The following is a 14,603-nucleotide window of genomic DNA, read 5'->3' as shown; positions in this document are numbered from 1 at the left end:
GGTGGGGGTTAGGGTTTCAACATACAAATGAGGAGGCACAAATATTCAGTCCATAGCACCCATCCTACCAAGCCCCATGACTTTGTCACATGATGCAGATCTCACATTCCTTCCCTCATCTTTTCTATCAGTAGACCTCAGTTCAATAATAGCTCAAGACACCAAGCCCTCAGTAGAAGGCATTACAAAGTTATTAGTTGAAAAGAAATAATAAAATGTGCAAGTTTGCTTTTCAGTGGCTCCATATGGAACAATTTCTGAGGTCATTATGGGTTTGCTTCGCTAGCAAATTAACAACCCAGGGATTCTAGAAGAATATTCCAAAGCTGGCCTTATTTGGCATAAGTTTTTCTAAGAGTTAAAGAAACTTTGGGCAAAATAAATATATGACCGCAAATCAATAGAAAGGGAAAGCACTAATACCACAAATGCATAACTAGACACTCTGACCAGTTAGCCAGTTGTCACACATTATCTATATTCAAACAATGTGAAAGGGAATGAGTCAAACTGTCTATAAATGTAAAATACGCGTTTTACTACAGTTGCCAAGATATTTAGGAGTAAAGGAACTGTAAGACGGATTAAGTACAGTGTGTCACATTTGATGGGTGTTTGAAGATTGATACCTTGTTGCAGTTTTAAGCATTCCAGTCCAGTATAAGGTCAATGCTATCATGTTTACCTGTCTGGCAGCACCAGAAACCACATCCTTATCTCTGGTATTGATCAGACTCCCTTCAAACCTCCCTTTTCAAATCTCAAATGATTAAAATGCCCCCTTACTCCTCAATTCAAAACATTCTAAATCTGTCTCTTGGATGTCTGCAAAGAGACACATGAAAATGCAAGATAAAATATAATCCCCCAACACACAGAACACAAAATGACCGCTACGGTTGGAGGCATGCATAATTTACATGTTACTAAAGAGTGTGAGGTGTACATTTGCATGAAGCAAACAAATCCGTTAGCAATGCAGTGTAAGTTTCCTGGACAAAAGAAAAAGGATTTTGTTTTAATTAGGTCTGAAAATAGTATGGAATAATAGTGATATATACCATGGAGCTTATAATAATAACTGATTTCTCACAATAAATGGTGATGAATTTACAATGATTTCATACCCTGGTATTTTGATTCTGGCATTTGAGAGAGAGAGAAGTCTATATGTCACTTTTAGTGAATAAACAAATGGTCTTGAAATGCATTACTCCATGAGTTATAGGAACAAAAACCCAAAGCATCTTTAGTGGAATAAGCTTGAACAATAAAATGTGCAATATCTATAAACATAAATGCAATGCCTGAAGGCATGAATATTTTCTCCCTCATTTATTTTTGCTTTTCTAGATAATAATCCATCTCTGATTTTATATCTCTCCAGCTAATTATTAACTTATTTCTGGGTTATGTAACCTGTAAAATGACAGCACAGAGCTGCTAACACTACCTCAGGAAGACATGATAATGATTTCTCTCAGGTGTCTGAAGAAAAAAACAAGCATATGGTCAGGAGGAAGTAGATCTGATAAGCATTAAATGGCAGTGTTACTTTTAGGAAGAAATAACATGAATAATGTATCAAAAACAACAGTGAATATATTTAGCTGTGTGCGGTGAAGGTGAACGCCCAGTCCATGTGTTCCCCTCACAGCAACGTGTGTTGGATCACTAGCCTTTCCAAGAGTATTTTAAGACAGATAGGTGATTTTTTTTTTTTTTCTGGCAGGATAATCCAGAAATATTTGAAAGGTAATTGCCTGAATTCACAAGACTTTATCTAAGTGGGAAATCTCTTCGATCAAGGAATATGTCATAAAGAAGGCATATTGTATTCCTAAGACTACCTCCTCCACGATGGATTTGAACTGTGCTATGAAATGGCTTCCCCTGTGCTCTATAATTCCCCTGTTTCTTCTAGTAACCTGCCTCAGGCCTCCATAGGGGTCTGTTTGTTCAAGAAACAACAGTAATAGTAAGGACTGCAAAGTAGACTCCAGGGGCACCTGGGCCGTTGATATCTTCTCATTCTAAACCTAAATATATGCTCTTTGGTACTGCTGTTATTTGTTAAAGGTTAAATTGTGTCCCCCCAAAATGATATGTTAAAATCCTAACCCGAAGTCCCTGTGAATGTGACCTTATTTGGAAATAGTCTTGGCAGATATAATCGAGTTTAGATAAGGTCCATGTTGCCTAATGCAACATGACCAGCTTCCTTATAAGAAGGGGGAAAGGGACGCAGCCTCAGGTATACAGAATGAACACCGTGTGAAGGTGGCTGAAGAGACTGTGAATCCCCACAAGCGAAGGAATGCCAAAAATTGCCAGGAACACCAGAAGCTAAGAGCAAAGCATGGAAAGATTTTCCCACAATGCCTTCAGAGAGAGAATAACCCTGATTTCAGATGTCTTGGCTCCAGAACTGAGGGAGAATAAATGTCTATTGTTTAAAGTCACCCAGTCTGTTGTATTTTGTGACAGTAATCCTAAGAAATCAATACTTGATCTCAACCGGGAGGGAGGGGCAGTCAGCGAGCAAGCATACAAGCAAACTAGCAATACATCACATGCGCATGCGCCAAGGGTGCAACTGTTTCTGTGTATCCGTTAACAAAAAGACATGTTACTATGTAGGTTGGTCAGGTTCATCCGGGTTTGTCCAAGCAATCCAATGCATTGCGGCTTACTTTCTGGGCATAATAACTAGGATTCTGATGGATTCTTGTCTCACATTGAGGTCTTTTATCCATTTTGAGTTGATCTTTGTGTACGGTGTAGGAGAATGGTCGAGTTTCATTCTTCTACACATGGCTGTCCAGTTTTCCCAGCACCATTTATTGAAGAGACTGTCTTTTTTCCACTGTATATTTTTTCCTGTTTTGTCGAAGATTATTTGACCATAGAGTTGAGGGTCCATATCTGGGCTCTCTACTCTGTTCTACTGGTCTGTGTATCTGTTTTTATGCCAGTACCATGCTGTCTTGGTGATCACAGCTTTGTAGTAAAGCTTGAAATCAGGTAACGTGATGCCCCCAGTTTTATTTTTGTTTTTCAACATTTCCTTAGTGACTCGGGGTCTCTTCTGATTCCGTACAAATTTTGGGATTATTTGTTCCAGCTCTTTGAAAAATACCAGTGGAATTTTGATCAGAATGGCATTAAAAGTATAGATTGCTCTAGGCAGTATAGACATTTTAACAATGTTTATTCTTCCAATCCAAGAGCATGGAATGGTCTTCCATCTTTTTGTGTCTTCTTCAATTTCTTTGATGAGTGTTCTATAGTTCCTCGAGTACAGTACCTTTACGTCTTTGGTTAGGTTTATTCCCAGGTATCTTATGGTTCTTGGTGCTATAGTAAATGGAATCGATTCTCTAATTTCCCTTTCTGTATTTTCATTGTTAGTGTATAAGAAAGCCACTAATTTCTGTACATTGATTTTGTATTCTGCCACATTGCTGAATTGCTGTATGAGTTCTAGTAGTTTGGGGGTGGAGTCTTTTGGGTTTTCCATATAAAGAATCATGTCATCTGCGAAGAGAGAGAGTTTGACTTTTTCATTGCCAATTTGGATCTGAGCATAATAACTAATAGGCTCCTTTTCTCTTTCAAAATATCTTAGTGTGGATGTTAAATTATGGTTGCTCTACCTATGTGTGCCCTATTAAACACTTAGCAAAAAACAAAATTTTACCACTTGTGTTCAGCATTTTTTTAATTTAAATTTCATAAATTAATATTGTTTTCAAGAATAGAACTCAGTGAGTCATCACTTACATACAACACCCAGTGCTCATCACAAGTGTCCTCTTGAATGCCCATTCCCCACTTAGTCCATTCCCCCATCCACCTCCCTCCATCAACTCTGCTCTCTATTCTTAAGAGTCACTTGTGTCTTTTTTTCTCTCTCCTTTAGTATTTTTTATTTGAAAAAAAAAATATTTCTGGTGTCAAAGTCAGAATTCCTCCAACAATGTAATAAATCAAAATTTCAAGACTCCAGGAGTTTGGTTAGTTTAGATGTAATTTACTCTGGGACTCACAAATTTACTTCTCTTTCCCTGGTCACTCTCCTTAGGAAATAATGTTCTAATTTGCTTAAACCAGTTACCATAAACACCACCAGTCACCAGTCATACCCCCTGGGATTAGGGAGGGAGGAGGAGAGGAAAGAATATGGCAATTCAGGTGAAAAGCAGCAGGAAAAGTATTGTGAGTGCTACAGTCCATTCCACTGTTGGAAGGAGATAGAAGCCAGCGCTGTTGATTCAGGAAAAAGAGTTAGAGATATGGCTTTTTTTTCTTTCTTCGTCACAAATCCTTCCTGACTTTGGGTAAATCTTTGTTTTTCAATTTGGCAGGTGAGGGCTATAATAACTGGTTTTTAAATTTGTTGACATTTGTTGGTTAATTAGGGAATGCTGGTAAAATGCCTGAACAATTTGAAGAACATTTTGTATGTTCTCTGCCTTGATGATGGACCTGTATAGAATTTACTGTGCAGGGTTAAAAGAAAAATGAATTCCTATTTCTTGTCAGTTGTATGTTTGTTATATTACTAAGTCATATTACTGGTCAAGTGATTAGCATATGAAGAATGACTTTCCCATGTCTCCAAATCTTTGTTCACTCTTTCCAAATCTTTGTTCTACCATGTTCAATTCAAAAGAAAGCAGTTGACTAGTGACTGCTTTTAGCCTGATTCCAAATTTAAGATGGGGTTCACTGTTTTTTACTACACTTATGACTCAATCTAGCACCTTGTAAAGACAGTAGAGGATGCTGCTGAATTCAAAATGCAGTTTGGAAGTTGCTGGTATTGGGGCAGTGTGATGTTTCCCAAGATATTTGTAATTGTAGGTATGGGAAAGGTGATCTAGTATAATTATTATCCTACATTGCTTCCTCTCTGAGTTCATACAATGCCCTATGAACAGTAATACCATGCAATGACAACATTTTATTATGATTTTGTTTATAGCCTTGTTTCTTTGCTAGAAAGTGATTTCTTGAATTTTGGAGTGTATATTACTCATATTTTTATCTCCAGTATTTCCCAAATACCAGAAAATAGGTGGCACCTAATGCACCTTTCTAGAATAAGTGAGTAGTAATCTTTTAAAGAACAAAAGTTGGCTGGTAATTCCATCAGTGGACAGGTGTCAGGGCTTTGCAATGTGTTGACTTGGCTAGGGGGAACTGTTTACAAAATCTCTTTTTTCTGAGAATTTTCTTTTAAGATGATCCATGAGATATTTTCTTGCATAAGATTTGGAAGGTGGAAGTGAAGCATCAATTGCCTTGTTTTTTAGCACTCAAAGGTTGGAGCAAGGTCATCAGATGTTTTTGTAGCTCACATTGTTGAATATTTGCTGACTCGCTTCCTCAGCATGCGATAGCAGCTGGACCTGAACCTGCTTCACCTGTCCCCACATCCTTCTAGAGTTTCATTAACCCATATGTCACATGTGTGTTCAGCTGCATGAAGAAGGGTGCCAGTGGGTCTTGTGGAATATTCCCATCTTCAAACATTAAGAAACATTAAGATTTGAGAACTGGTTTCAGTTTGTCCCTGTGAGGTCAAGCTTGCCCCTGCTTCCCCTCATTCCCCATCCATCTTGCCTCCAGACAGCCTGCTTGTTGACTTACAGCTACAGGATCAGATGCAAAATCTACAGGCTTACCAAGTCTGCTTCACTCTCTCAACTATTTAAGGTCGAATCCTTGTAGGAAATATACCTACACACATGCAGGTGCCCATGCACATCCCATACCTATGTAAATATGTAGACAGTTATGTATATAGTGGTAGCACTTCTCTGATTGAACCCTGATTCATACAGCTAGTCTGGGAGATGTTAGAGGTAAATTACCTAAGAGCGCTAATCTTTCTGTGTGTGTGTGTGTGTGTGTGTGTGTGTGTGTGTTTGCGCACGTGCACGTGTGCACCAAGAACCATGAAAATAACTGACATAAAGGCACTATTGATTAGTATAATTCTAGCTATTGAAACCAAAAGATCTTTAAAACAAACTTAGCAATTTAACACAATAGGTATTTTTTTTTTCCTTGCTTTTTAAATTCTAGTATTTGTATTCTTGCTTGGTAGGGAGAGAACACATTCTTTTTTTTTTTTTTTTTTAAGATTTTTTATTTGTTTATTTGACACAGAGAGAGAGAGATAGGAAGAGCAAGAACACAAGCGAGGGGAGTGGGAGAGGAAGAAGCAGGCTTCCCTTAGAGCAGGGAGCCGAATGCGGGCTCCATCCCAGGACCCTGGGGTCATGACCTGAGCCAAGGACAGCCTATTAATGACTGAGCCACCCACACACCCCTACCTTCTTTTTTTGGTACCTGTTTAGAAACCCTCCCTGAAGATATTAAAGAAGTAGCTTCTCAAGTTTCCCTGGGAACTATCAGCCAACGCATGGGAGGAGAGGGTAGGTATGTGCATGTACTTTACAGCCACGTCAGGTTGGAAGTGACACCATTCTGCTTATGTTCCATTGGTGAGAACCAGTCCCATGGCAATACATAGAAGCAAATAGAGGTGTTGGGGACAGAATCACAGATGGAATAGCCCATTCCCAGCCACAGCGGCTTTGTGGAAGGGGAGCACAAGTAGTTGGGGAACAGCTATCATTGTCACACAGAATCATATGTGAAAAATGTCTGTTAAATCAGAAAAGTTAGCCATCTCTATTTGATACCCAATTTCAGCCTGGTTCCCGGCTTGGGAGAAAAAACAAAAAACAGAATGAGAACAAGTCTGTAGGGGGTCATCAAGGAGGATCCGGCCAACTTCAGGATGGCTTGTTCGATTGTATCCTGAGGCAAATAGAAGGCAGCACAGCTTACAGCTGCTTTAGGAGATCTGGCCCTTGGAGTTCAAGCTAAACTGAAAGATCCATTTGAAAATTCTACACTAACTGCCAAATCCCTTAATGTCGAAGTTCCTTCTGAATGTGTCTTGAAGGTACCTCGCCAACTCCTGCCTGCAACAGCTCTACCACTGTTTGATCTCTTTGCTCCTTGATGTTGGCTAACTGCAGGTACAGATCTCACTGGCCTGGAGGGAAGCACTTATGTACCAGCATTTGGTGCACCTTTTGGAAGAAGTTGGCTTGGCTACATTTCCAGGCCTTTCTCCTGCTTCCCCCTCCAGACATGGCAATCTTTGTGCCAAAGTCAAAGTAAACTTCTACTTGAAATCCAATACTCTGTTCTTTAAATATGTTTTATATTAAATATTTTCAGTTTTCTATACAAATAATTGATCCTATATTTGCAATTTAGGAATAAATCAACATTTAATCAGAACTCACATATGTTTATGTTTTTCCTCCATTTACTCATTTGTAAGTAAAATTATTTTTCATTGCATTTTTTTTCCCGATCTGATTTTCTATTTTGGCATTTTCCCCTTATGTTTGTTTCATGGACTGAGACTTTGTGATCTAATACAAATCATGAAACTATCAGAAAAACAAGATTTAGTAAGGACTGTGTGTAATTCAACAAGCTGTACATCTGTTGAAAATCACTTTTTGCTAAAAGCAGCACATCTGATAAATTTTTGACTTACTCTTTTGACAGTTTTCTCTCTCATAAGATAGGGTAAACAACTAGAAAGACTATTTTGTACTTAATTCTAATCAATCAGAATGTCTTTTTTGGTACTTTGGTAAGGAAAGACTCAAAAGAAAGTGTTCGCCATCTGAGCACTTTTATATCCAAGAAAGGGAATGCTGAGCCTAGACAGACATGCAAACTAAAGTATAAACAGCAGGTTTCTACAAGTTCAGGAAAAAATAATCCAATGACCAATTCTGGGGAAGAAATTAGCTCAAGACTGATGAAAGTCTTTCAAAAAGAGAAGTTTGCAATCTAGGCACAAAAAATCCGAGGAAGAAAAAGATAGACAACCATTTATAGTGGTTCCAATTTTTTTAATGCTTTTAAAGAACACTTAAAATAATGGAGAAAAAGTTATATAACCATTAATAATTATAGAAGAGAGTCATGGAAGCTATACAAACGGCATTAGAAAAAGCTGAACACACAGAATCAAAAGAACCTTCCGAAAATACAGTAAATCTACTACATAAAAAGCATTGCCTATTAGGTACTAAGGGATTCAAGACTGAGTTAGTCATGCTCTTAACTCTCAATGAATTTTCAATCAGTTGCTAAGGGAATTAAATGTGTGTCTAAATCTCTTTTAAGAGAAAAAAAAATCAGAAGTAGAAGAGCTCATGGCTTTATCAAGGTCTTATCAGTGGTTTACTGAAAATATAAAACTGAGAAATGATAACTTTTCACTTCGTAGTTTAGTTCATTTTTCTACTATAAAGAATGATTTAAATTAACAAGATATAATTTTGAAGTAAAATTCTGCATTTAAGTTAAATAAATTCTACTAGTAAAAGTCCCGCTTAATAGCTACTCATATGAAAAATATCTAGGAGTTTTCAACTATTAAGTCAATGTAGGTAGACAGAGTGGCAAGGCTTTCAAAGTAATATAAATGCAGACTTTACAAAAAAAAATGGTAATCGCTGGAAATTAAGCTCACATTATAATTTGAAGTGGTCACATATAAAATCTCAGATTTATAAAGAATATTTTAGGATTGCTTGTTTTGGGTGGTATATCTTGTTACAGACTAACCTTAAAATAAAAAGAAATAACAGACAATATAGCATGTATGTATGTTTATGCACATACATACATTCGAACACATTAGAAGTTTCTCTAGATAGCCATGATTTGAGGTACCAAGATCCAAGAAACAAGGAAAATGTATTGATATAGGTCTGGATTTCTGCAGAAATTTGTCTCTTGTGGTATTTCAGCAAAAGTTTAAGAAGCTGGGAATCAGTGGCAGATAAGGAATTGGGATCCTGAGTTAAGCTTTCAACAGTCTCACCAGGACTCCAAAGCAGAGCTGCCATAGCAATCAAGGTTTTTAGAAAAATAAAGACATTGGAAAAAGGGGAAAACATATTGCAGTGATCCCAATAGTCTGCACTGCTTTTCCCTTTGAGTTATTGCCAACTCATCAACAATATAGAACCAAATGGCTACAAAGCAGAGCAGGAAGATTTGACTAAGAGGCTGGGAAACTCAGCTGAGTTTTCAATAGTTTCACAAAGGTGGGAACACTACACTTGGAATCAAAGCCTTGAAGCAGAAGAGATGCCTCTGGACTTCCAGTAAGAACCCTACAAAACCGGCACTCTAAGATTAAGATTAATAAAGAAGTTAACCAGTGGACAGAAAAGAGCTTATCTGTAAAGTAGTTTACAGATAAGCTGCCCCAGTTTGGATTAAGATAGTATGTCTTATTCTGAAGGTCTGCAAGAAAACAAAAGTTAATCCCATCTGGGGAAAAAAAAAAAACATTAGCAAAAACCTCAAATTCTTCCTACAATAGTTCATACCCAATTATTGGCCTATTAGGCAGAGTAGAAGATGGTAACAAGTGACTGAAAACCAAGAGGAAAAAAAGATCATAAAAATAGAACCATGGGAATTTAGATACTGGAGTTAATAGAATTGGACTTTGACATAACTATGATTAATATGCCAAAGGAAAGAGATGAGAAGATATATAACCCTTCCAGAGAATTGGGATCCCTAAATACATCAAATGTGAAATATACAAGCAAAAAATAGAATAGTCAAAGTTAAGAATATAATAGATGGGTTTAAATGTAGATGAGACACATAGAAGATTAGTGAGTTAGAAAACAAGTCAATAAAACATATTAAGACTGAAGACAGAACAAAAAGGAAAAATATGTAAAGGAATGTAAGAACCATATGGAACACCAATAAAGACCCAAGAAGTGACATTATAGTTATTTCCCAGAAGAGGTAGGACAAGTATAATCCAAAGAGCAAAATAGTAGGCTTAAATTTAAAAATATTAGTACTTACATTGCATGTAATTGCTAGACTGGATAAAAATAACAAAACCTAGTATATGTTTTTTACAAGAGACATACCCAAATACAAAGAAACAGATAAAATTCATAGAAAAGATACAGACTGTGCAAACCTAAGCAAAACACAGACACACACACACAAGGTAATGTTGCACTCTTAGTCAAAGTAGATTTTAAGGCAAGTTATCTTATTAGTGATAAGAATAGATGTTTCATTATAATGTAATTGTCAACCTACCAGGAAGTTGTATCAATTCTAAATTTGGTGCAAGTAATAACCTAGCTTCAAAATATGTAAAGCAAAAATAGGTGCAATTAGCAAGAAAAATGTACCAGTTAACCATCATAGTAAGTATTTTTTATGCATTTCTCTCAGTAACTGATAGAGCAAGCAAACAAAATCATTAAATATTTAAAACACTTGAAAAATATGGTGAGTAGGGGGATGGGCTAAGTGGGTGATGGTCACTAGGGAGACATTAAATATAGGTAATGAATCACTGAATTCTACTCCTGAAACCAATACTGCATTATATGTTAACTGACTTGAATTTAAATAAAACCTTGGAAGAATAAGTAAATTTATTTATGTTTTTATTTATTTTTTGAAAAGTGCAATTAATGAATTTGACCTAATGGACATATATAAACACTGCATACAACAACTTCAGAATACATATTCTTTACAAGCGCACGTGGAAAATTTACAAAATTAACTTTTCATACAGCCAGTTTCGACAAATTTCGAAAGACTGAAATCATTCAACATATGTTTTCTAGCAACAGTGCAATTAAGCTGAGTGAATGAACAGAAAAGGAGAAGTTCCTAAATGCTTAAATGCTTGTTCTCCAGAGCCATTCTTCAGTTCAATGATTCATGGTGACGAGTCCCAGGATTCAGTAGACAGTCATACTGACTGTATGTACAGTCATACTGATGTATTACATGAAAGGATACAGAGCAAAATCAGCAAAGGGAAAAGTACAAGGGCTGAAAACTAGGGGAAATCAGGTGCAAGTTTCCAGAATCCTCTCCCAGTGGAGTCACACAGGATGCCATTAAATTCCTCAACTACAAGTTGTGGAAATATGTGTGAACTGCGGCTAACCACAGATTCATAGAGACTTCAAGCCCTGGATTTTTGCTGGGGGCTGGTAATGAAGGTAGCCTCTGCCTGCTGTATACCAAAATTCCAGACTCCCAGAAGGAAAGCAGGTGTTCAGCATAAACTATGTTGTTTGTATAGTTTAGGCATAGTAAACCACTCTTATCAGTTGTAGGGGGATGATGAGAACTCTCCCCAAATACAAGTTCCCAGACATCAGCCAATAACCAACGTTTTAAGCAGGACTTTCAATAGATAGCTTTGGTGTGTTAACTCATTTCTGCACATAATGGTTCAAAGAAGACTTTACAATGAGAATTAGAACATATGTTCAATTAAATGATGATGAAAATATGATGTGTCAACTTCCATGATGCCACTAAACCCACACTTAGAAAGAAATTTCTCTCTCTAAATGCATGTGTTGGAAAAAAAGAAAGGCTGCAAATCAGTGCCCTAAGTATTCATATAAATAAATCAGAAAAATAACAACAAATTAAACTCAAAATAATAAAAGTAAAAAAAACAGAACCTCATGTAAGAGAGAAAATCAACATAGCCAAATATTACTTCTTTAAAAGATGTACTAAAAATGAAACACTCATGGGAAGACTAATGAAGAGAAAAAGAACAATGGGAATTACATACACCAGAGATGAAAAAGGAAACATTACAGATGTTTTATCCATTACAAGAATAAGAAAAATATAAACAATTTATGCTAATCAATTTAAAAATTTAAATGAAATTTTAAAATTCCTTGAAAAAATACAGCTTATTAATATTGATGCAAAGAATATAAAATCTTACTACTTAGATATATAATAAGAATAAATAGGTAATTAAAAACCATTAAATAAATGAAAGTTCCAGGCTCAGCAGGCATTAGCAATGAATTCTAAAAACTTTTCATTAAGAAATAATTCTAAATACACATGAATTTGTCTAAAGAATAAAAAAAGGAGGAAATATTTCCCAGCTCTATTTATGAGTACAGCATAATCTTGATACCAAAACTTACAAAGACATTGCAAGAAAGGAAAATTATAAATGCAAAAATCCTAATCCAAATATTAGCAAATCAAATTTAGGAATATGTAAAAAAGGGAACATATAAAAAGTTGGATTTATTCCCAGAATGCAAGTTTGGCTAAACTTTCAGAAATCCCTTGACATAATTGAGCACAGTTGTGAAATAAAGGAGGGAACCAGAAGATCAGCTCATTACACGTGAAAAAGTATTTCATAATATTTCAACACCTTTTCATTATGCACTGTTGTATAACCAATGTAATCGGAAGAGGGTATTGAATTTGTATAAATGGAGAAGTGTTATTTAAGAGGTGGTATCATAAAAAGTATTTTCTTGTGAAATTATCCATAGCAAAATAGTTGAGACATGTTCTTTCTATCCTTTTCTTTCCTTTCCTTGCTTTCCCTCCTTCCCTCCCTCTCTCCCTCCTCCCTCCTTTTCTTTCCTTCTTCCTTCCTTCCTCTTTCTTCCTTCCTCCCTCCCTTTCTCTCTCTTTCTCTCTCTCTCTCTTTCTTTCTTCCTCTTGTCCTCTCTTCCTTTCTCTCACTCTCTCTTCCTTCCTTCCTTTCTTCCTTCCTCCCTTCCTTCCTTCTTCTTTCCTTTTTTAATTTGGTCATAGGAGCAGAAAATTGACTGGCCAAGAGATGCAGGGCTTCTCTTGTCTTCCCACCAATCAAGCAACCTCATATTTGCCCTTACAGCAGCGTTCTTTGTGGGAAGAAATTTCCTCCACAAAACTATACTGGTCTAGCACTTGTGTAATTTGAGAGAAGAATGAAGCAACAGGTTCATGAATACATTGGTACTTGTTAGCTTATCTGAGTAGCTAAGTCCTTAGGAACAAACAGAATGGCATAGGACAAGAACCTATGGGCCTTGAAAGAATGGCCCATAGGACAAGAACCTATTACAGCAGAGTGAGAAGAGATTCAGGAAGGTCCAGATTCTAGAGACTGAGCCTCTTCGGGGGATGTCCAACTCAATCTGGGGCACCAGGATAGGGTGCCCAGGCACAAGGCAAGGAAAGTATTTGAATAGGAAAGGAAGAAGAGTGGGACAAGTAGTGAAGCCAAACCTAAAAGGAAAAAAATTGGAATCTGCACTAGGAAGAGACCTTAGAGAACATCTTTGAATGTGGGGAAACCAACACTTTAGGGATGACTGGCCTCCTGAAGATCACAGGGCTAGTCAGTGGCAGGAGGAAAATAAAGCCCTGGTGATTCAACTTCTAGAAGAATAGTCTTCCCATTACATGAAAAAAAAAAAAAAAAAATTCAGCTGTCTATATCCAGGCTTTTTTATACTAATTTAACAGCAGACCATTTAGCCTGTAGAAGCTGATAAGAAAACAATTCTACTTTAAATAAAAAAACGAAGCACTGGAGATAGTGTGTAAGTAGGTTTTTTAATTGAAATACATTTGACATATCACACTGTAAATTTAAGGTGTACAACATATTGATGTGATACATTTATGTAATTGGCATTGTAGGGATAATTAGCACTTCTATCATGCCACCTAACTATCATTTCTTTTTAGGGGTTGGAATAATTAAGATCTAGTCTCTTAGGAAGTTTAGTGATTATAATATTGTTGTCTCTTTCAATATACTGTGAAATTCCATTAGATCTGCAGAACTTACTTAACTTACTTAAGTTGATGCAAGTTTGTACCTTTAAACAGCATCTCCCCTTTCTCCCTACCTTCTAGCTCCTGTAACCACCATTTTCCTCTCTGTTTCTATGATTTTAGCTTCTTTAGAGTCTACATATAAGTGAAACCATGCAGTATTTGTCTTTTTCTGTCTGATTTATCTCACTTAGCGTGTCCTCAAGATCCATTTATGTTGTTGCAAATGACAAGGCATCCTGCTTTCTCGTGGCTGAGTAATATTCCGTTGAATATATGCACCATATCTTTATCAATTCACCCATCAACAGGTACTTAGGTTGTTTCCATATCTTGGCTATTGTGAGTAATGATGCAGCAAATAGGCCGGTGCAGATATCTTTTGCATATCCTATTTTTATTTCTTTAGAGTATATACCCAGAAGTGAAATTGAGCTTCCTTTTGTTAACAAATGCAAAACCCAGCAGTCTAGGAAGACAGATGAAAGAAGTGACAATTGAGCAAACATTCTACAGCTTGTCTTTATCTTCACTCTTAGATTCTTTGTTCCTTGAAGAAAAATGTTTTGACCAATTTATCTTTATTTCCACTTCATTGTGTTACGAGGGTTCTATGCTTCTAGTAGTCCAATAATAAATGCTTATTAAATGAATAAAGGAAAAGTTCTGCTTTTAAAAACACTGTCAGATTTCAGTTTCTTTTTCTTTTTTTTTTTTTTTAAAGATTTTTTCTTTATTTATCTGACAGAGATCACAAGTAGGCAGAGAGGCAGTCAGAGAGAGAGGAGGAAGCAGGCTACCTGCAGAGCAGAAAGCCCGATGCGGGGCTCGATCCCAGGACCCTGGGATCATGACCCGAGCCGAAGGCAGAGGCCTAA

The sequence above is a fragment of the Mustela nivalis genome (assembly GCF_964662115.1).
Source record: "Mustela nivalis genome assembly, chromosome: 5".
Taxonomy (NCBI): Eukaryota; Metazoa; Chordata; class Mammalia; order Carnivora; family Mustelidae; genus Mustela; species Mustela nivalis.
The sequence above is the reverse complement of the archived record's forward strand: the minus strand, read 5'-3'. Positions refer to the sequence as shown.